This window comes from Ochotona princeps, chromosome 6, assembly GCF_030435755.1.
Source record: "Ochotona princeps isolate mOchPri1 chromosome 6, mOchPri1.hap1, whole genome shotgun sequence".
In the NCBI taxonomy this organism is placed as follows: domain Eukaryota; kingdom Metazoa; phylum Chordata; class Mammalia; order Lagomorpha; family Ochotonidae; genus Ochotona; species Ochotona princeps.
Window position 1 is genome coordinate 26459211 of NC_080837.1, and position 21063 is coordinate 26480273.

General features: G+C 38.2%; 1 protein-coding gene across 1 annotated transcript in view; it reads right to left on the bottom strand.

The window, feature by feature from the left end:
• The window catches only part of UNC13C (unc-13 homolog C), a 577988-nt gene extending 575359 nt beyond the window's left edge, over positions 1–2629 (bottom strand). The window contains exon 1 of the mRNA XM_004578069.4: positions 2114–2629. The gene's annotated coding sequence lies outside the window, so the exon portion shown is untranslated. The remainder of the gene's footprint in view (positions 1–2113) is intronic.
• Between the last annotated feature and the right edge of the window lie 18434 nt (positions 2630–21063).

Consider the following 21063-nt stretch of genomic DNA (forward strand, 5'->3'; position numbering starts at 1 on the left):
TACCAAACACGTAGTTATTCAAAAACATAGTTTTGCTCTAAGTCAGCAAAAACTTTGAAGTCCATCCACTCTCCACAGACTCTCTTCTCTATTCCCAACACTTCACATGATATCTAAGAGTTACATCATTGTAGTTGTCACCTGTTTTACTACAATTCAGAGGATCTTAGGCTATTAGTTCTGTGTACATAGCTCTCATTGTTTAACATTTACAGTCAGAAAAGATATTGTATAGCTTTGGAAGGAAAGAAGCTTACTTAGTTAATGATAACTATATGGAAAGTGATTTTTTCTAACAAATCTACATAATAGTTCATCTGGGCATGGATTTAACCAATCACTTGGTGATGATGCTTTCTGGAGAAAGTTTCCAAATCCCTTTAATGGAATTATAGTAACAAATAACTGAATGCTTAAAAATAAACCTGTATCTAGTTATCCACTATCCAATCCATGTTCACAATTATACTAAAATTATTTTCTCAAAAAATGTCTTTGTAGTTTGAAAGACTTTATAAATGACAGTTTCATTCTTTGATTATTTTGTATAAATTTACTTATCAATTTAACAAATGATTCTGTAAACCATCTTATCATTATTGCTGTGTTTTGTTTGCAGATATTATAACCTTTCCCATATGTCAGCACAGAAGAAATACCAATGTTTTTTACTCCCTTATAATTAACATGAGCTTTCCACTTGGCAAAATTCTAAATCACTCCTGTAATCTCAAGAATTGCCTATAGTTACTTTCTATATTTTGATGTTGTTACTATAACAATGTGTGAAATTTTGCAACAACAGTTGTACGCATTTTGTTGAACGATCCTACTCAGTTATTCAGATACTTAAATTTGGCAAAAATGAAAGCTTTCTTTTATCAGAACAGGGTGATGATTCACCTTATAGCATGCACAAACATTCATTTAAGTCCCATTGACTCTTATTCCATGTGGAGCTTTATATGATTGGAAAGTACGACCAAAAAGAACTAGGACAAAATAGAATCCAGGGTCTCAAGCTTTTGTACTAAACACTTGCATTGAGAAAATTCTAAACACTCAATAAAATGTTTAGATACCGAAGTGTGGTAAACTTTTTCATTGCCTTATTTTTCTCTTCCGGAAACAATCAGTTTAAATACATATGCATTTAATTTATTGCCAATTTTCCCACATTTAGGAAAATAAAATATTGATGGCTGAAAGATGGCTAGATTAATTGCTAGAGCACTGAATTTATTTAATTTCAAAAATGACACTTTTTTAGTTTTCCTAAATAAATGCAAGTGCTGTGCTGTTTTTTTTTTTAAACTCACCCTTATGTTTTTCCACCTAACTGTTCCATTCTTTTCTGATAAACCTGATAACGAAAATTAACATAAAGCTTTGTCATCTCATCATAAAAATTGAAGGCAGCCAACACTAAAATTGTTGCCGTATCTTTTTCTTACACAAGTATGTGGATGATGTAATTGCAGAAGTTAGGGTTTACTCCTGCTGTTGGATCAAAGGATTTTTTTTTCTTAAACTGCACCCTTCAGCATCAGTTCTGCAGAGAACAGTTGTAAGATAGAAGCAAGAACAGAATTTAAGCAATTTATCTGGTGAAAGTCCATCTGCAGGCTTTTTATGTTGGAGGACTGATCAAGAGCTTCAGAGGCACAGAGGTTAGCAAGGCTCAATTTGCTCCAGGCTGAATGCTAAGCTTGAAAAACACTACAGTGAGGCAATACTGGTATGTGATAGATTGGCTTTTAACCCTTTCCTAAAAGCCCTCAACTTTTCTGCTCTTTAATCTTCTACCCTAGAAGGGATTAAGTAATATCCCAGCGTTTTTGTCCCAATCCCATTTGTCCTTAAGTATACATTCCCCTGAAAGTTGACAAGAAACCACGCATTCTTTATTCTGCATTTAAAATAAAGGACTGAAAAGTCTGTAGCCTTCAACAGAATCCTTTCATAAGCACAGGAGAACTCAGCTTTTATAGGAGCATTTACTACACCAAGACAATCCCCGGGTTGTGACTCAAAGTGCCAACAAAAACACTCAACAAGACTGACACAAAACATATGTAAATGGAGCAGCACATACAGAGGGAAGAGAACGTACCTGAGGGATTCTCCTTTAAAAGAAAAAAAGAAAAAAAAGAAAGACGCACACACTGGCTGGACGGTCCCTCCCCTCGTTTTGGTCTGTATGGGTTTCCCTTTCAGGAATCCCACTTGCATTCGTGTTTCTAGTCTCGTTTTCTTTATTCAGCCACGGATAGTTAGAGCAGAAGCAGGGGCTGCGTCCGTCCCAGCCATCCGGCTCATGTGCAATCAGGCATGTCTTTGGTCTGCATCGATGTCTGCTCCGCTCTTGTCAATTCTCTGGAGCTCCTAGGCAGCCTCCAAAGCGACTCTACAACTTAGCCGATGGCACGAAACTGTCTTTCCGCTCTCCTCCTTACCAGATTTCTTGGGCAGCTCGTTTCTCATTCTTTGCTCTAAGAAAGCAAAATGGGATCTCGTTTGCCATTTGTTGCAGAGTGCCCGGGCTCATCAACAACTGAGGGTGAAGAGCAGAGGTGCAGGGTGCGTGCTGGGAACTTCACACACATCCCAGCTGCGGCGCTGCTTTTCTGAATGCAGCACCAACACTGCGCTTCTCCAGCCTCCTCCACCGAGAGCCGTGCGGCTCCCTCTGCTGCCGAGGTGGCTGCACAGAGCAGCTCAGCCAGGAGGAGCCACAGCCCCTGCTCACAAGAGATGCGCTGTGACCATGGCCAGGTGTGGCCGCCAGGGCTGCACTAGCAACTGGCTGTGTGGGGCACAGCATCCCTGTCAAGGCAGTGTCTGGCAGCTAGAGCATCCCGTGCCTAATCTTGATCACTGGAGACTGACACAGGAGACAATCTCCCTGCAGACCCTGATAGCCATGGCAGCGAAACAACACGGATAACTATCACATTATTTAAATGATTTCATTATTGCTATTTCAGCTGGAGTTGGCTATGCTTCGTCTTCTGAAAAGTACATGGCACACAGCAGAATTCCCAATTACCCACCCACAAACATCTTACTGGGCTCTGTATTTAGAAAGAGGACAGGCTGACATCTCAACCCAGGTGGGTTCTCATATTTCTCTCTATCTCTATCCCTCTGTTTTTCTTTCTTTACCTCTCTTCACCTACCCCCTACAACCCACTCTCCTTCCCTCCCTACCTCCTTCCCTTAAATTGTGGAAATCCACTTGAAGGTGTTTCAATAACAATTTGAATTAAAACCACATACTCAAAGTGAGAAGTGGTGGAAAGCTTACAATTACAGGAAGGTTTCTTTGCTCACTTATGAATAATCTCTTCCCACTTGATGTTAACATTGTAAAAATCTGGCTAGAATGTGTTCTTTTTCTTTTTTAGTTGTGCTGAGTAGAGGAGGTGGGGGCGGGGAAAAGTAACAGCTCCTACTTTCCATCAATAAAGCATCTTCAGTCCTGAAGCCCTCCTTTGGAACGTATAAAACAGTCCTGCAGCTTAAAATAGAGGCTTAAAGAAGCTCAAGCCCTGGAATCATTTGTCAGTTTTAAGCAGCATCTGGCTTACCGCCTTACTTATTTAACTTTGCTTTTTAGAAAGGAGAAGGGATGTTGCCAGGACTGAAAAACAGTTGACCTGTAGCTGAAATTAAACAGTGTGAGAAGCATGAGGCCTCTTTGGCATTGCTCAGTACTTGCAAGGATGAATGTATCTTTTCTAACTTTAGCACTGACTTTAACTAAATAACAGTGGTCAGCAAAATAAACAGCTAAGCCTGATAATGACAGTTTTTGGCAAAATGCCTGATAAAACATTTTCAACCTACCATCTTTGATAATCAATTACTGTATTTCTTTAGTATTAAAAAAAAATATGTGCCACGTGGTGGTAGTTAGGCCCTCCCCATTCCCATCTTTTCGGCCTCACCATTAGCTCATAGCAGCACAGCTTCCCCAACCTGCTGCTTTAATGATTGTTAATGGACTTGAGCAGCTGCTCAAGGTCCAATGATTTGCATCATCAGGGTGAATGCCAGGGCAGTGTGAGCCTTGCCCTCAGTAGTGACTGGAGTTGCTGGCAGGACAAAGCTCTGCTGCCCCCGGCTGTAAGTATTCAGATTAACAAAGGAAAATCAGTTAGATCTAGGAGCACAAAATAAAGGAAAACTTGAATTTTGTATACAGAAAAATCCAGGCAGGTAAATAGACTCTTTTGAAAAATATCCTCACAAAGAGGAAAGCCTATCCATTCACTCTGTGTTGCTTTTTATTACAGCATGTAACACCAGACAAAATGCTGAAGCTGTGCTCAGCTGAGAACTCCAGCACCCAGCAGAGTGCTTGCTGCTAGATCTCAGGAAATTGGAATAGAATATCACATACATTCTAAGATGATGCTAATCCAACAGTGATCTCTAGAACATCTATGTAGTATAATGAAAAGACTTGTGAACACGTTGCTCTAACTCGAATATTCTCATGGAGGCAATAACACTAGGGGTAGTGGTCATCAGTCTTTGTTGGTAACAAGGTTTCACAGGTGCTCTGTAATGCCAGGCAGCATGTGTGTTCTGATAAATGCTCTGCTCCATCTCATGATCAGAATTCTGGTTGCATATGTCAACATGGCAGTTGTTTATATCTCAGAAGGTGGCAGGGATCGTGCACCTGAGGCACACCAGCTGTAAATACAGTCTCACTACAGGAGACAGTGGCACAGCCTCATGACTTAACTGACCTGCAGGGACACCAAAATCTCCAGTAAAACTTCCTTAGTTCTGGATGGATACTCTTCACCTGCTGACTACCTGATCTGAACAAAGTGTAACTACAATAAGTGAATGTAACATTGAATCTGAGTCCTCTACAGTCTTTCCACTGACATAGGTTCTATCTCTACAATGAACTTGCCAAAAGTCTCTAATGAATAGCATGAAACAAAATAGATTAAATAAGTCCACTCCAGTTCTATACCCACCACTCCACAGGCACATATCTCAAAACTCACTCACAGAGTAACTGATTACATGAGAAGATAATTGCAGGGCAAGCACTAGGTGCAGCAGCTAAAATCTACTTGGGATGTCTGTATCCAATATCAGTGTGCCTGGTTTCCAGTTCCAGCTGTTTCCAAATCCAGCTTCCTACAAACACAGACCCTGAAAGGTAGAGGTCATGACTCAAGTACTTAGGTGTCTGTCACCATGTGGGAGACTAAGGTTACAGCCAAGTTCCAGGCTCTGGACTAGAGCCTTTGCCAGCGCTGGCTGTTACAGACATTTGGGGATTGAATAGCCAAATGAAGATGTCTCTCTCGTTCTGTCTCCATCTCTCCTTCCCTCCCGCTGTATCTCTGGAATAATATATTTTTTCTTCAAAATAAAATTTCTCCTCCAGATCTTCAGCAGCTATTTCAGGAAGAAGGAAACCACTAGGGGACAATTTACCTCCCACATCTCAAGGCATTACCACGGCCAGATCATTTGTCTCATTTATGTTTCAGGTGTGAGACAAGCTGGGTAATAATTTTTCAATATTTATAAAATTAGACTAAGTCAAAAGAATCAAGTAAAGGGGTCGTTTGTAACATTCTGACACTGTCTGTGTACCTGGCTTTAAGCAACAAATACATTCTTGAAAAGTTATGAATTAACCTTAAATGTATTACATTTTATTTTCAGAGTTCTAGAAGTTCTCTTTATTTGGGGAAAACTGGCAAGCAATTATTCAGTCTTACTGTTTTAAAAAAAAACTGATCACCCATTCACATTTCCTATTTCCATGCATATGGATTGGCAAAATGGATTGGCAACATAATGAGTGGAAAAGCATGACTGCATCTAAAATAGAAAATTAGTGTTTCTAGTCCCAAATATGTAAGTAATTTATAGGGGGATAAATATTTGAAAATAAAGTAGCTAATTGAATTTGGAAACATTTTCATATTGTAGATTACATAGTAGTAAAACACACATTCATCTATTTTTAAGTGAAGCCATTCTGTTAAATCACAGGTCATTTGGAGGGTTAGTTTTGAGCAGAATGCACTACACACAGCTTCAGAGAAGGGGCCACACAAGTGACTGCATCTTCCTCTTACCTGCTCTCTCTAGGTTTGCTCACTGTGGGGAAGGGACTCTGCCATGCTATGAAGAACACAAGCAGCTAATGCACAGAGTGCAAGGAACAAACGTCTCCTGACACCAAGCGCAAAAAATTGTGCAACTGCCTGCCCAGAGTCCTCCGAATGAGCGATTTGGGGAGTTAACACTCTAATGATGCTCAAGCTTTCAAAGGATCACAGCATCTGCTGCCATGAGAAGGCAGATACATGAGCCAGAACGAACTCTGTAACTATATATTCTATGAGCACCGAGTCAGTAGCACAACCATAACCCTAAGTTTTACTATGCACTTTTTCTGTTAGATACTAATCTCTAAAAACCTACAAACCATTATCCATGGTATTATTATCGTTCCTATAATAAAAACATGAAACAGACCATCTGTAGGGCTTGCCTGATCATGCAGAACCAGTAAGTGGAGGATAATTAAAAATCAGGCACTGAACTTCTACTTCTACAAGATAGGTTCCTTTTTATTTCAGCTAACCTTAGAATAGGTGCTCAATTTTTTTGTTTGTTTTCTGCTTAGTAACTAAGAGAAGTGAAATTACACAAAAAGCATTCCTTTTAATATTTCTTCTTGCATAGTGGTGATCGTCAGACTTTGAATTATGATTGTTAAATGTTGAATGCTGTTTGGTGTGGCTTCATTTTCTTGTTGCCTGTAATAAAATTAGTGTCAGCTCTGTACTCCAGCAAATTATCCAATAAAAGCATTTTTATAGAAGCTCTAGGTTTTTTAAATGAATGCATATGAACAATATCAAGTTAAAAATCGGATTTTTATTCTTTTGACTCTGGTCAGAAAATCTATGATTTAGTAGTATTACCCAATGCTGCAGAACTTAAGATCTAGAATTGGGGTTTTGGTTTTTTAATCTTTGGCTCTATTATGAATTATCTTTCTGATATTGCTCAAATGTCTTAACCTCTCAGTTATTTTATTGATAAAAATTGCCTACTCATACTCTTCATTATGAATCAAATAATATAGGAAGAGAAAAAAAAATTTAGAGGGGCATCTTGGCTAAAATCCAGCTGGGAAAACCTTTTCCCATGTCATTATGCCCAGCTTTGAGCTCTGGTTCCATGTCTGATTCTAGATTCCTGCTGGTATATAACTGGGGAAGTACCTGGTGATGATTCAAGTAGTTATGTCCCTTAAAATGATGTGGGAGACTTCGATTGCATTTCCAGTTTCCAGTGTCAAGCTGGTTCAGCCCAGGCTATCAAATGCATCTGGGGAATAAGCCAGCAAGATGAGAGCTTCACTCTCCCTCTCTGATTATCAGCCTCTCAAGTAAATAAAAATGTTGTAACTCAAGCAAAACTGGAGTTAAATGATAGTGCATACTTTCCACTAATTTTTTTTTTCATCTTAGGAGATTTATTCCAGCGCAGCAAGAACGTGGTGGGGGTGGTGGAAAGGTGAGGAGGAAAAAGAGAAAGGGGAAGGAGAAGAGAGAGAGAGCCCCACCCAGGGGCCAGTTTGTCTGCAAGGTGTGGGGGGTGGGGATTGGGAGGGATTGAAGGCAGGCCCCAGGGGATTGGTGCCTGCAGGTGAATGCACAGGGATGATTGGTGAGTGGGCGGGGTCGGGAAAGGGGCTGGAAGATTGGGGTGGGATTCTCAGGTGAAATGCTGGATTACATCTGATTGGTGGATGGCTGGACTGGCGTGAATTTCGTGAGCTGTGAGGAAGAAGAAATGGCACCGGGTCCAGGGTGGGATATTCAAATAACTCCTTACATTCCTTTCTTTTATTATATATAAAGCAAGAGGGGCATTGTTCTCTATGGCTTCTAGGAGCTGTTTTCTATTGGCAGTGGTTGCAGCCTGGTGGGAGGAATGGGAGATGGAGGGACGTTTCTAGTCCTGCAAAAGAAACTGGCTAATGGTTTGATTATAAGAAATTTTACATTTCAGTGGTTGGGAATGGAGGGAAGGGTTATTAAGAGTCCTTTTGAAAAGGTGGCTTGAGTTGATTTTCTCTTAGCCAGGCCTTCTTCTACTCGATTCTTCACTACTCCTGAATGGTCGAGGTAGACAGGGTAGCTTCACCAGGAATCAGAGACCCTGACTGCCAATCATCCTATCTCACTCCTCACATTTCCAAACAGAGGAGTGAACAGGGATAAAGGGACGATGACCGCTCTAGCTTCTTCGAGCTGAAAGGGGGCGTTGTTGAGCGACTGCAGCAGTAGGGGGTTTTAGAGGTTCCTGGCAGAAGGTAGAAGTCATCAGATGTCTGAAGTACTGCCTAGCACTTTCCACTAATTTTTAAAGATTCTTTGTAAAGCTACATTGTACATACATCTGTCATACAGTAGATGCTCACCAAATAATAGTTATTAGTAATAAACATATCCTAAAGCTTTACATATCATCGCCACTGTATTTTATTGCTATCAGCCTGTTCTCCATTTGTAGCAGTAAAACTTTTACTTTTTAAAAATGTTATTTGAAAGAGAAAGGGAGAGAGATGTCAAAAGATGGCTTTAGGGCTATACCACAGTGCTGGAACCGATACTAATTTTTTTAAAATGATAATTAGGGTTAGAATACAAAGGATTCAGGGTAGAGCATGACCTAGTGGGCGAGGTCTATGAATACAGTGCCAGGCTCTCATGTGACTGTGGGTTTGTGTCCTGGCTGCTCTAGTTCTGAATCCTTGCTTATGATCTGGGAGGGCAGCAAAGCCTGGCTCGAATTCTTGGGCCTCTGCATCATGTGGGAGACATGGAAGAGGCTCCTGGCCAACTTTGGATAGACCCAGTTCTGGCCGTTGGGGCCTGGGGTGAACCAGCAGATGCAGGCTTGCCTGCTCGCGCTCTCTCTCAAATAAACCATTAAAAACAATCAAGAATACAAAAGGGTCTATTTTTTGTAGGTCTGTTGCTTTCTACTTTTATGATCTTATTGATTGCAGATTCCTTATATTCAAATTTCTATTTATATATTATGTACCCAGAATGTTCTTTTTGTTGTTCTATTCTTTACGGATTGCCAAAAGCACATTTTAATTTGAATTCACAGAAATAAACATTACAATTTTAATGGTTTATATTTGATTCATAAATATCTTAGGCCCACTGCATATTTTTGCATGCTTAACAATCAAGTTCATGTATGAATTGTGTTATCTTGTGCACTATTAGAAGCAGTAAAAAATAAATGTCTCCGATAAAATATTTATTTATGTAGTGATAAATAAATGCTTCTTGGGTTTTCCTTTCTTCCAAGAACAACAGTGACCTGTTTTTCTTTCTTTCTGAGACCAACCAGTGCAATTACGAACAACACTACACACCAATATTGTAGGATCTATTCAGTAATTTCTGATGACTCCAAAGTAGTGAAAACAACCTCCAGAAGCCACATGGAGATGGAGTAACGGGCATTTCTTTTTACCACAAGTCTTAGAAACTCAAAATCTATTAAGATATGTTCTTTTTCTAGTTGGATTTCAAAAATTATACAGATTTTAATTGCACAATTTATGGTTATAATCATGCCTCATACTATAACCCAGCAATCCTAACTTAAACAACAACTGTGTTCACAAAGTTTACAAATCATAAAGTTAAGAATACATTTCTTTGAAGGATAATATAGCACTCATATCAAGAATAGTTTCACTTACAGCATTTTATTTAATAAGACTGGATAATTGTTGCTTTCCTTTTCATGGCACTTAGTACTCTTTTCCCTCTTGCTGCCCACAGACCCCCAGAAGCACAATCACATGCTCTGGAGAGCCTAAGAGCAAGGGCAGGGGCCCCCTGACTCCTGGTCTTGTGTCAAGAAGAAGAGATCTATTATTATTGAGAAAGATCAATTTTAGATCTGGTGTAAAGAAACGGATGTTTGTCTTCAGAGTTCTTCTCTTTCTAGGCTTATGGTCTTCATCGTTCTTCCCTAACTTTTTGGCAATAACTTTTTTGTGTTACTTACCTGTCTCTATTTAGGAAAAAATCTTTATATGTAGATAGAAGCATGTTATAAGTTAATAAAGTATATCATATAAGAGGAAGAGGACATTAAGGCAATGAACCAGCAGTCTTTCAAAATAATTCTGATAACAGCCTTTAAGTAGAGTTGGTCATCTTGATTGAAGAGCCATCTAATTTGGAAGGAAATTTTAAAATGGCTACTCATTCATAAAGTTGCCTAAAAATTAAATAATTTAAAAATATTAAATGGAAGGAATAGGACTAAACATAATAGAAGCTACACAGGGAAGAACTGAAGTTAGCATCACAATGAATAGGGTAAGATGGAAAACGGTGTTGACTCTCAAAGCTGCTGTTTAATAGTGTACTGGAGGTTTTAACAAAGAAGGCAAGAGAAGTAAGTAAAAGGAATTCAAGAAGAAAATGAAGAAGTCATATTATTGTTACTTGTGGATGATCTGATTTGCTACAGAGAAACCAAAAGACTGAGTGACTGTTAAAACGGATGGAGGTGTTTACTTACCCAACACAAAAAGATAAGTAGCATATTTTATACCAATAATGAGCTCATTAAAAGTAAAAAAAATAATATGCACCATAACTACAGCAAATAAAATACCTTGTAATAAATCTAATGAGGAATATGCAAGACCTTTACAAGAAAAATTACAAAACACTGATGAAAAATTGAATAAGACATAAAAACATGGAAGGAGCTGCCATGTTAATAGTTTTAAAAATTAATATCACTAATTATGTGTGTGTTCCCCACAGAAATTTATAGGTTCAACCAAATAACCATAAAAATATCAATTATACTCCTCACAGAACAAGATATACAGTTCTAAATTCCATAAAGCATGAAAGCACCAAATATCCAAAGCAGTCTTAGAAAGTATATAGCAAAGTAGGAAATACCACAATACCAGATTATAAAGACGTATTAAAGAACTACTGCAATTAAAACAACATGGTACTAGAATAAAAAGACTCATAAACCCAGAAAACAGAATGGAGACATAATAAATTAATTCACAGAGGTGCCAAAAACAAGCATTTAAGGAAGGTCAGTTTTTTCAATAAATGGCAAATGGAAAATTACATGCCCATATGCAAAAGACTGAAACAAAATCTCTTTTTCTGACCTTGGCCAAAATCAACTCAGTAAGGATCCAAAACCTAAGCATAAGATATAAAACTATGAAAAACTAGAAGAAACCTGAGAAAGTACTTCAAGACAATGGCAAAAGCAAAAAAGGCAAGACTACAAAAGGGGAATTATTTAAAACCAAAGAACTTCTGCACAGCAAAATAATAATAATAAAATACTAATAAACAAAGTGAATAGATAACTGAAAAATGGGACTAAATATTTTCTAGTTAGGCATCTAACAAAGGATTGATATCCAGAATATGTAAGAAGGTCAAAAACTTCAAAATAAGGGGCAGGCAGGGGCTGGCAGAGTGGTTACGATGTCTCGTCTCATAACCAGAGCCCTGTGTTCACATCCGACCTCTACTGTTAGTTCTAACCTCCTGATTAGGAGCATTCTGGAAACAACAGATTAGTTCAAATAATTGGTTTACTGCCACTCATGGGGGAAATCTGAATTGAGTACCCAAATCCCAGCCATTTGCCGAATGCAAGAGTAGATGCAAACTCTCCCTCTTTTTGCCTTTCAAACTAATAATTACAACCAATTTCAGGGTCTGAAGCTATAGCCTTAGTGGCTAAATTCTCGCCTTGCATCCTCTGGGATCCCATATGGGTGTCACTTCATGTCCCAGCTGCTCCACTTCCCATCCAGCTCCCTGCTTGTGGCATGTGAAAGCAGTGAAGGATGCCCAGAAACCCTTGGGCCCTGCACCTGCATACACAAGACTCAGAAGAAACTCCTGGCTCTTGGCTTCAGATCAGTTCAGCTCTGGCCATTGCAGCTACTTGGGGAGTGAACCAGTGAATGGAAGATCTTTCTCTGTGTTTCTCTTTCTCTCTATAAATCTGACTTTCCGATAAAGAATAAATAAATCTTTTAAAAAAAATCTTTAACAACCATAACAAAAAGCAAACAATTTAGTTAAGAAATGGACAAAGTAATAACTTTCAGAGGAAGAAATACAAATCGTCAATAAATGTGAAAATGAAAAATCAAACTCACAAAGAGGTCTTATCCTACTCTATTTGGGATGAGTATTATGAAAACAGCAAAAATACAGAAATACTAGTGAGAATGTAGAGAAAAAAATGCCCTTAACCAGAGTAGCAGTACGGCAGAGTCATAGCACAGCCATTTTGAAGAACAATACGGAAATGCCTCAAAAAAAAAAAACCCTAAAAATTCCCTTTTGTGAGCTATATCACTTCTGGTTATCAATGAGCATGCGAGATATCTGCATTCCCACATTCTTTGTAGAACTATTCACAACAGTAAAGATATGGACGCAGCACAGATGCCCTTGATGGTTACGTTAAGTGTGAATGACATGCATTAATTGGATAATGCACACAAACGTACTGTTAACATAAAAATACACAAGTACTGAAATATTATGTAGGCATAGAGATAATTAATTCCTGGGGCTGGCATTGTACGAAGATTGAGTTATCACCTTGAATGCAAGTGTCCAGTACAACCACAGGTTCAATCCCAGCAGCTCCACTTCTTATCCAGCTCCCTAATATTTATCTGAGAGAGCAACAGAAAAAGGCACAAGAGCTTGGGGGCTCGGACACATATATGGAATATTCAAACGGAGTTCCAGGCTCCTGGCTTAGGCCTGGTGCATCCACAACCATTAGGAAATAAAAGCGGTTTTGGAAGACCTTTCTTTCCTACTCTGTCTTTCAAATAAATAAGCCTTCAAAAGCAAAAAGAATCAATGACAGATAATCCTGTATTTACAGCAGCACAAGCTACAATGGCAAAGACATGGAAACAACCTGGATGTCCATCAAAAGACGAGTGGATAAACAGTGATACATCTATTCCATGGAACACTACTCAGCCATTGAAAAGAATAAAATTCTACCATTTGCAACCAAATGGTCCCAACTAGAGACCATTATGCTCAGTGAAATAACCCAGTCCCAAAAGGACAAAATCATGTTTTGACATAAAGCAACCTTCATGCAAAATACAAGATGAATAGATATATAGGTAAACATGCATGTACATATATTAATGTAGAGGAGCTGTGTAACAGAGACTAACATACCAAGAAGTGAAGATATGTTGCAGTACGCATCTTTACTCCCAAGAAAGGACTCCCCAAAAAACTGTTAAATAACCATCACAATAAGATGCTGCACTTGCTTACCATTGTTTATGCCTAAAACTGTCATGATACGTTGAATACAGGATATTGGATGTTGCTGAAGGAATAATATAGGAGAAATCAGTGGGTGGAAGGGGCAAATGAAGAAGTGGGAGGGGAAATCCCTAAGTCTATAAAACTTAAATAAATAGTCCTAAAAATCAGTTAAAAGGAAAAATAGTCACATTATCCACATTTTGTCATGAATTTTATACTAGAAAAGAAAGTAGTAGTACAATTAAGATGCTTCAACTTAGAAGATGCGGAGCATAAATTTGATATTCACACAGAGTATCAGGGATAAAGTCAATCTGCTATAAGCACAGAATATTTCAGGAATTTTATTCTTGCTTTTTCTTTCGAAAAAAATGCACTATAAAAAAGGAGCATCAGATGACCAAAATAAAGGTACGTGTTTTGACACTAAACTCATTGACATTGTGTATTAATAGTCGCTAATATCACAAAAGGAGAGATAGCCAAATGTCATGGACTTTCCTATGGAAAAATTCACAATCAGTTTAAAAAAAAATAGTCCTACAGGAAAAAGTTAGAGTGTAATTAAGCCAGTAGATTCAGATGTAAAAAAAGATAAATAATAGAAGAATACATTAATTTTAGCATAGGAATCTGACCAACAAAATCCAGAATGTGGGAATTCCACATAATAACTTCTTCAAATGATAAATCTCAAAGGAAAGATAAAAAGAACAGTATAAATGAAGGGAGACATCAATAGATAAAAGTACCATAACAAATTAAATATTTAGACTTGATTTGCATTAAATTAAAAGGACCAAAAGAATGACAATACTTGTGAGATAATTAGAAATTTAAGCATGCAAATAGATCTCCATTGTTACTTACTACCAATTATGAAGCAATTACACAGAAGATAAAATAATTTAAATGTTTTTTGTTTTTTGACAATGAATTTTTAAAATTTTTAATAACACCCTTTTATTTTCTAAGTTAACAAAACACAACTTTTTGATGATGATTTTTACATTGGGAATTAGGGTGCAAAGGGTCAAGGGCTACAGGAAGGTGGGTGAGACCATTATTTCCACAATCTCTTTTTTTTCCTTCCTGTATCTGGGGAAAGAGAAGACACAACCAGCCTCCCAACTGCCTCCTCACCCTGGGATGGGGGACGGCCACCCAACATTAAAAAACTGAAATAATTTATAAGATATATACTGAAATAGTTAAAGATATAATAGTATAATGTCTAAGATTTGCTTCAAAAGCAATAAAGGATGAAATAGAAAGCGTGGCCACGGGTTGATAATCACTGAAGTCATAACAGACTCCTGCAAATTCACTACAATGATAAGCTTACTTTTCACATGCTCAAAATTTTATACCATCAAACATAATTCTCAGGCACATCAGAAGACAAATCAGAGCTGGTACAGTCAAGGCACAAAGCAACACAGATGAGGGATGCCAACACTGCCACAGCAACTTAACCTGATATGTTACAACAGTCCCATGTTATCAATTTTAAATGTTTAAAAAGGTAAAAAACAAACCTTTATGAGAATCAATTATAAATGAATTGTATTTGCAAATTAGCATAATGAATTGCCCGTCTTCTGAGATCTTAGTTATATATATATATATATATATATATATATTTTGCCCATAGCTGTTGGACTTCTGTATTGTTTAGAGACTGCTGGGTTACACATACGACTAGAGAAAGCTTTCCCAGACCACAAGCAGATTGCTGAATAGGATGTAGAGTAGCCAACACAACTGGTCCCCATATGAAATGCTGTGCTTGGAGGTAGAGGATTAGTCAGCTGAACTAATGCACCAGTCCGGGATCCATTTTTCTTAAGCCAAAAATTCAACTGATCATTGTAATCATTGTTTTAGGTGATTTTCATAACTTATGATGTACTAAAGGTTAAGAATTTTTTTAATCTATTTTATTGTGTTGTTGTTGACAATCTTTACATAGTTAATTACAGTTAAAGAAAGAAAAAGAAAAAAAAAAGGTTCAGGGGGATAGGGAAGTGGGTAATACTATTATGTCCATATTGTTTCCATCTTGTATCTGAGGTAAAGGGGGATATTGAGGGAGAAGCCCCACCCGGTTTCCCGCCCACCCCGAGTCCCGGATGTGGGGCATGCTCTGAGATATGTGCTCAAGTGGTGTTAATAGTTCTCCAGTTATGAATCGTTGCCAGTTTCGCTCGATGAGGTCATCCACTGATTGATATGGTCCATCATAAAGTCTCCGTTTGCCCCATTTTTCGCTGCCAACATATAGCTGAGATGAATGATTGATCTGCTCTGTCTTCTGTCTTTTCTTGATTAGAGTTCTGAGTCCAGCAGTTCGATTGGGGAGATCTCCAAAGAAACTTTGAGGTATTCCCAGACTAGTTTCTTGTATGTTCTAGCAAGCACAGGGCCCGGCACAGTCCATCACCCTGATCAGCTGGTGGTTGCAATTGCTGGGTTGGTTCTGTTTTCAGTCCCGAGTTGCACTGGAACCAATGGGTGTTGTAGTCCAGTCTGGTTCTGCCCAGCACGTACTCGGCCCTCACACAAACCAGTGGGAGCTGCAGCCTAGTTGGGGCGACCCACAATAACCCCCACAGGGCCCACCCCGTACCCTGGTTTGCCAGAATTTTTAAAATAGCACTTCTTGTTTTCTGAATAAATATTCCCTTAAGACAACAATGCCATACAATTTCCTTGTTGAGAATTGAGTCTAATTATTGCAAAGTAACTATGGTTCAGACAAACAGCTTTTCAGATGTATTTGCAACTTTGTTATTTTAGTAACTTTGCTGAACTTCTGTCTGCAGGAAATCAGATAGAAAACCTAACTGCAGATCATCCTCATACTGATCCAGTGCATTCTGCTCCTGAGCTAAAATGTTCACTGCTTTCCTGAAATGAGGAGATAAACATGAAGCTCCTGGCTTTGATCTGGCCCATCCCCGGCTAATGCAGCCACCTGCAAAGTGGACCAGCAGACAGAGGATAGCTCTGTCTCTCCCTATCTCTAGGTACTTATGCCTTTCAAGTAAATACATAATTCTTTAAAATTAATAACATTATATAATTACAAAAAGTGAAAGAAGCTAGTGCTGTGGCCATCCACACTGAACAAACCTGTATGTGCTGTGTTTCCTGTGTAGGTAAAAGGTATCATATATTTCTAAACCATTATAAATAAAAATTGTATATGGTTTATTGGCATGATCAGAGAGGAAAACTTGTGATGTTGACATTGATTTCCTGCCCAACTGTGTTGGACTAGCTCCAAGATGTACGTACAGCTCAGGGCAGGACACAGACAAAACTGTCCACCTTAAGAAGATCAGAAACAATTTCTTAAAAAATAATAATTAATTTACTTATTTCAAAGGCAGAATTACAGAGGAGGAAGAGAGACAGCGAGATCTTCTATCTACTTGTTCGCTCCCCAAATAGCCACAGCAGCCAGGACTGGACCACACTGAAGCCAGAAGCCAGGAGGTTCATCTAGATCTCCTTGGGTACAGAATTCCAAGGGCTTGGACCATCTCCTATTGCTTTTCCAGGTGCATCAGCAGAGAGGGAGTTGGATTGGAAGTGGAGCAGCTGGACTCACATAGGGATGCATATAGGATGCCAGTGTTGCAGGTGGTAACTACCTAGTCCACCATAGCCCCAGAAACTATTTGTGAACACCTGGTACAACAACGGGGACACTTAATATAAATGAATCAGGATGACAAAAAGTATATTATGATAGCAGCAGTATAAATCACAAATATAGCTTCATGTTGAAGAACTAAACTTTTTCTAAGTTGCTGCTTTCACAAAAAGGCATGGCCATTCAAAAATCATCTTCACATGTAATGCACTTGTAAGGTTGTGGCTAACATGGCTAAGCTGTACTATCACTTCCTTCCAGTGACATGGCTGTTGTCAGAGCCCCTAAGGGTTCCACATTGCCATGCTGCTTGTCAAATCTTCACCTAACTCTAGGTGAAATGCTATTCTCGAAAACATTACTTGGAGATGTCTCTAGCTTTTTGAAGCATGGTATTTTACCTATCATCTTGAATAAAGATACTGAAATCTGTTGCATATGATAGATATATATTTAAATATATCAGAATATTTAATATCATTTTAGGATTCAATTCGGCTTATGAAGATGCATTCCATTTTTTTCAGAGTATAGATAAATTGGGGGGGCCTCATCTGATTTTCATATGAACCTATAGAGATAACTGTACAAACAGCTTAAAAACAGTGTTATCTTAAGTATAATTCTTGGAGTTAAACTATCATTTCCATAGATCAAGATCAGGTCATAGATTAAGGAGGTGCAGATCAATCATATGGACTCTTGGCAGTAACTCAATATTTGAGAAGCTTTTTATTTTCTTTGAGAAGCTTTTTATCAGGTTATTTGATTTAGTGTTGCCATGATACACAATTCAGGATGAGGAAGATACAATCTCTTGCAAACAATTTTTCAATATTCCTTCTATTCCATAAACATGCTGGTCTTTCCTGATTTTGCTTTCTGAAATTATAACACGTTTTTGCTCCCCAAGCTCACATTTTATTTTTTTCATCTGTCAATACTCCAAGCTGTAAAAGGACAATGGAGAAAGACTACTTCTTCCAGACAGATGGGCCTAGTTGTGATTTGCCAAACTCCGAAAGATATGATCACTCTTGAATCCTGCCAGGAAGAATTGAGTGCTAAAATAAATGCAGAAAATCCATCTTGACATAATTGCCTGACTGTAAATTGTTTCTAGATATAAAACCATCCAGTTTGTTATATTTTTATTCCCACGTGTAGCATTCAATTCCCCTGACAATTTTTGTGTCGTTTTAAGTTTGTGAACCATGAACTTTAGTCATTGGTTCCTTGCTCTCGTAGATTTGCCTGTTAGCTAAAACATGCATCAGTTTTCCTTGAGCATCTCATCTCCCCATTCTGCGCAATGATCCTTTCAGAAACCCTCCCAAATCCACTCTTGTTCAGGATTTTTAAAAAATATTTATTCTTATTGCAAAGGTAGATTTACAGAGAAAAGAAGAGACAAAAAGATCTCCTAACCATTGGTTCATTCCAGAAGTGGCTGCAACAGCTGGAGTTGAACTGATCTAAAGCCAAGAGCCTCCTCCAGATTTCCCACATGAGCGCAGGGGGCCCAAGCCCTTTGGCCAACCTCTACTGCTTTTACAGGCCATAAGCAGAGAGCTGGATGAGCTGTAGAGCAGTCAGGACACAAACCAGCGCTCATATAGGATTCCAGTACTTGGAACGGGAGGATTAGTCAATTAAGCCATTGTACTGGTCTCTAATAATAAACATCATTACAATATTTAAATGTTTATATTTTCCAAGTATTAGTTCTAGCACATAGCATATAATACTTGTCAAAATTTTACCTGTATTGTCTCATATATATGTATCTGAATAATGTTAGGAAAGTGTCCTAGAAAAAAGAAGAGAGACTCATAGCCAAATCAAATTTATTATCAGAGAAAATAAACTCAAAGAGTTAACAGCTACCAGTGTAGACAGAATAACCATGTGGCTGAGCCTCAGTTTTTCTGGGATGTTCTGAGGGGTGTGGGAGTCTGGAGAAATGGGGAAGTGGGTGGGGGCTGATGTAGTTTTTCATGAGCACTTTCAACCTTGATAGGTTTTGCCCCATGTGCAGGTGGAAGGAAATGCAGGAAGGCTAGGGGATCTTATTGAAATGAGATAAAAGAGTTCCTGAGGCAGCTGCATTTGTTCATTGTTTTGGGGAAGTCAAATGACTAAGGAGCCAAATGCAAAGGATCTATTGAAATGCCGTGCAAAGACCCTCGCAGGGTCTGCAGTTGGGGATTCTAATGGCTGCAGGGAGCCAGATTGTGTCCCTTGGACACACTGAGAACTGTATTCATCTCCTCTATCTTTTACTAATGACAAAACTGAAGTCCAGAAAAGTAGGAAATTTGCTTTGGGTCATACTTTTGTTATGGGGTCATACTTTTGCTTTGGGGCTCTCACCTCCCATGAGATCCAAACTCAGGCAACCTTGATTTAACTCAAATTCTCAAAGCATTCGTTTATGCCAAACTATCTTCTCCAAATCTAAAAGTGTTTTTTTACAAAAGTAATCTGGTTATAATATTGGCACATATGGAAACAAAAGCTGAGGATCCTTATATAATTTTAATTTTAGATATAATTTTAGAATTATAAATTTAGAAAATATAATTTTAGTTTTGAAACTTGTTAAAACAAGATTTGCTCAGAAATTGTGTGTGACTGTACATGGGGCAATGTGTGCCTTTGCCTTCATAAACTCAACTGTTAATCTGAGTCTTTCTCATGGCTAATGCTTGCCCCCTGCTGGTGATGCTAATTTATGCCTCAGAATGAAACACTCGTTTACAATATGGATTGCTCTGGAGGACACTGTTAAGTCAGTTAAAAGATGACAAAATGCTCATAATCTCACTCACTCAGAATCTAAAAAGACTGATCTCCTAGACTTAGAGAATAGACTTCTGGTTACCAAAGGTTAGAGAAATTAGTGCAGAGTGGGAGGTAAGAAAGAGAGGAAAAGTTTTTGGCAAGAGAATATAAAAAATTAGGAGAAATCATTCATGGAATCCATTATACAACACAGTGACTACTGCTAGCTAATGAAAAACATTGTATTCTTTGAAAACTCTAGAGAATAATTTAAGAGATTGACTCTGTGGTGCAGTGTTAAAAGTATTGCTAAGGGCTGCCTGCATCACAAATCAGAGAGGAAGCAGATGACAGCTCAAGTATTTGACTCCCTGTTACCTGCTTGGGAAATTCAAATGAAGTTCAACCCGGCCCATCTCTAACCATAGCAAGCATGGGGGGAGTAAACTAGTGAATTTAAGCTTGCTCTTTCTGTCTTTCAAATAATCACTCACACACACACACACACCCCCAATGATTTTTCAAAGGTAAATTTTAAATGCTCTGACAAAAACGGTAACCATCCGAAGTAATGTGTGCAAATTAGCTTGATTTAACCAGTTACAATGTCAATACACTGCTGTTCTTTGCTATGTAATCTCCCTGACAGCCTTAATGCAGGACCTCATGAATTTCAAAATCTGTGGTTGACCAAGTCCTTTACATAGCATTGTATACTATTTGTATATAATCTGTGCATATCCTACAGTTTTCCTTAGCTTTTTTCTGATAATTTATTTTTATTTTAATGTATGAGCACAAACAGAGCAGATCCAATAAGGTTAGTAGGTACAGTAAGTAGAATGCAATGAAATTCCCTCCAGCCCTTTCTTTTGTTTTGTCTTTCTCTTTTGGCTTTTGAGATAGCATATTTTTAAATAATATTCTAGTCAAGGGCTTAACATTTCACTAAATAAAGATATAAATGAGTAAAAACTAAAAAGATCCTAATTGAGAAGCAATATGAGAAAGGGCATAAGCAATAGTTAAACTGAAAGATGACCGTTTCACCCAAATACAGTAAATTTCAGAAAAATCACAGATTAAAACCATAGCAGTATAATGTCCTTCTTAAATAACATTTATTCATTATTTTTATTGGAAAGGCAAATTTACAGAGAGAAGGAAAAACAGAGAGGAAGATTTTTTCATCCGCTGGTTCACTCC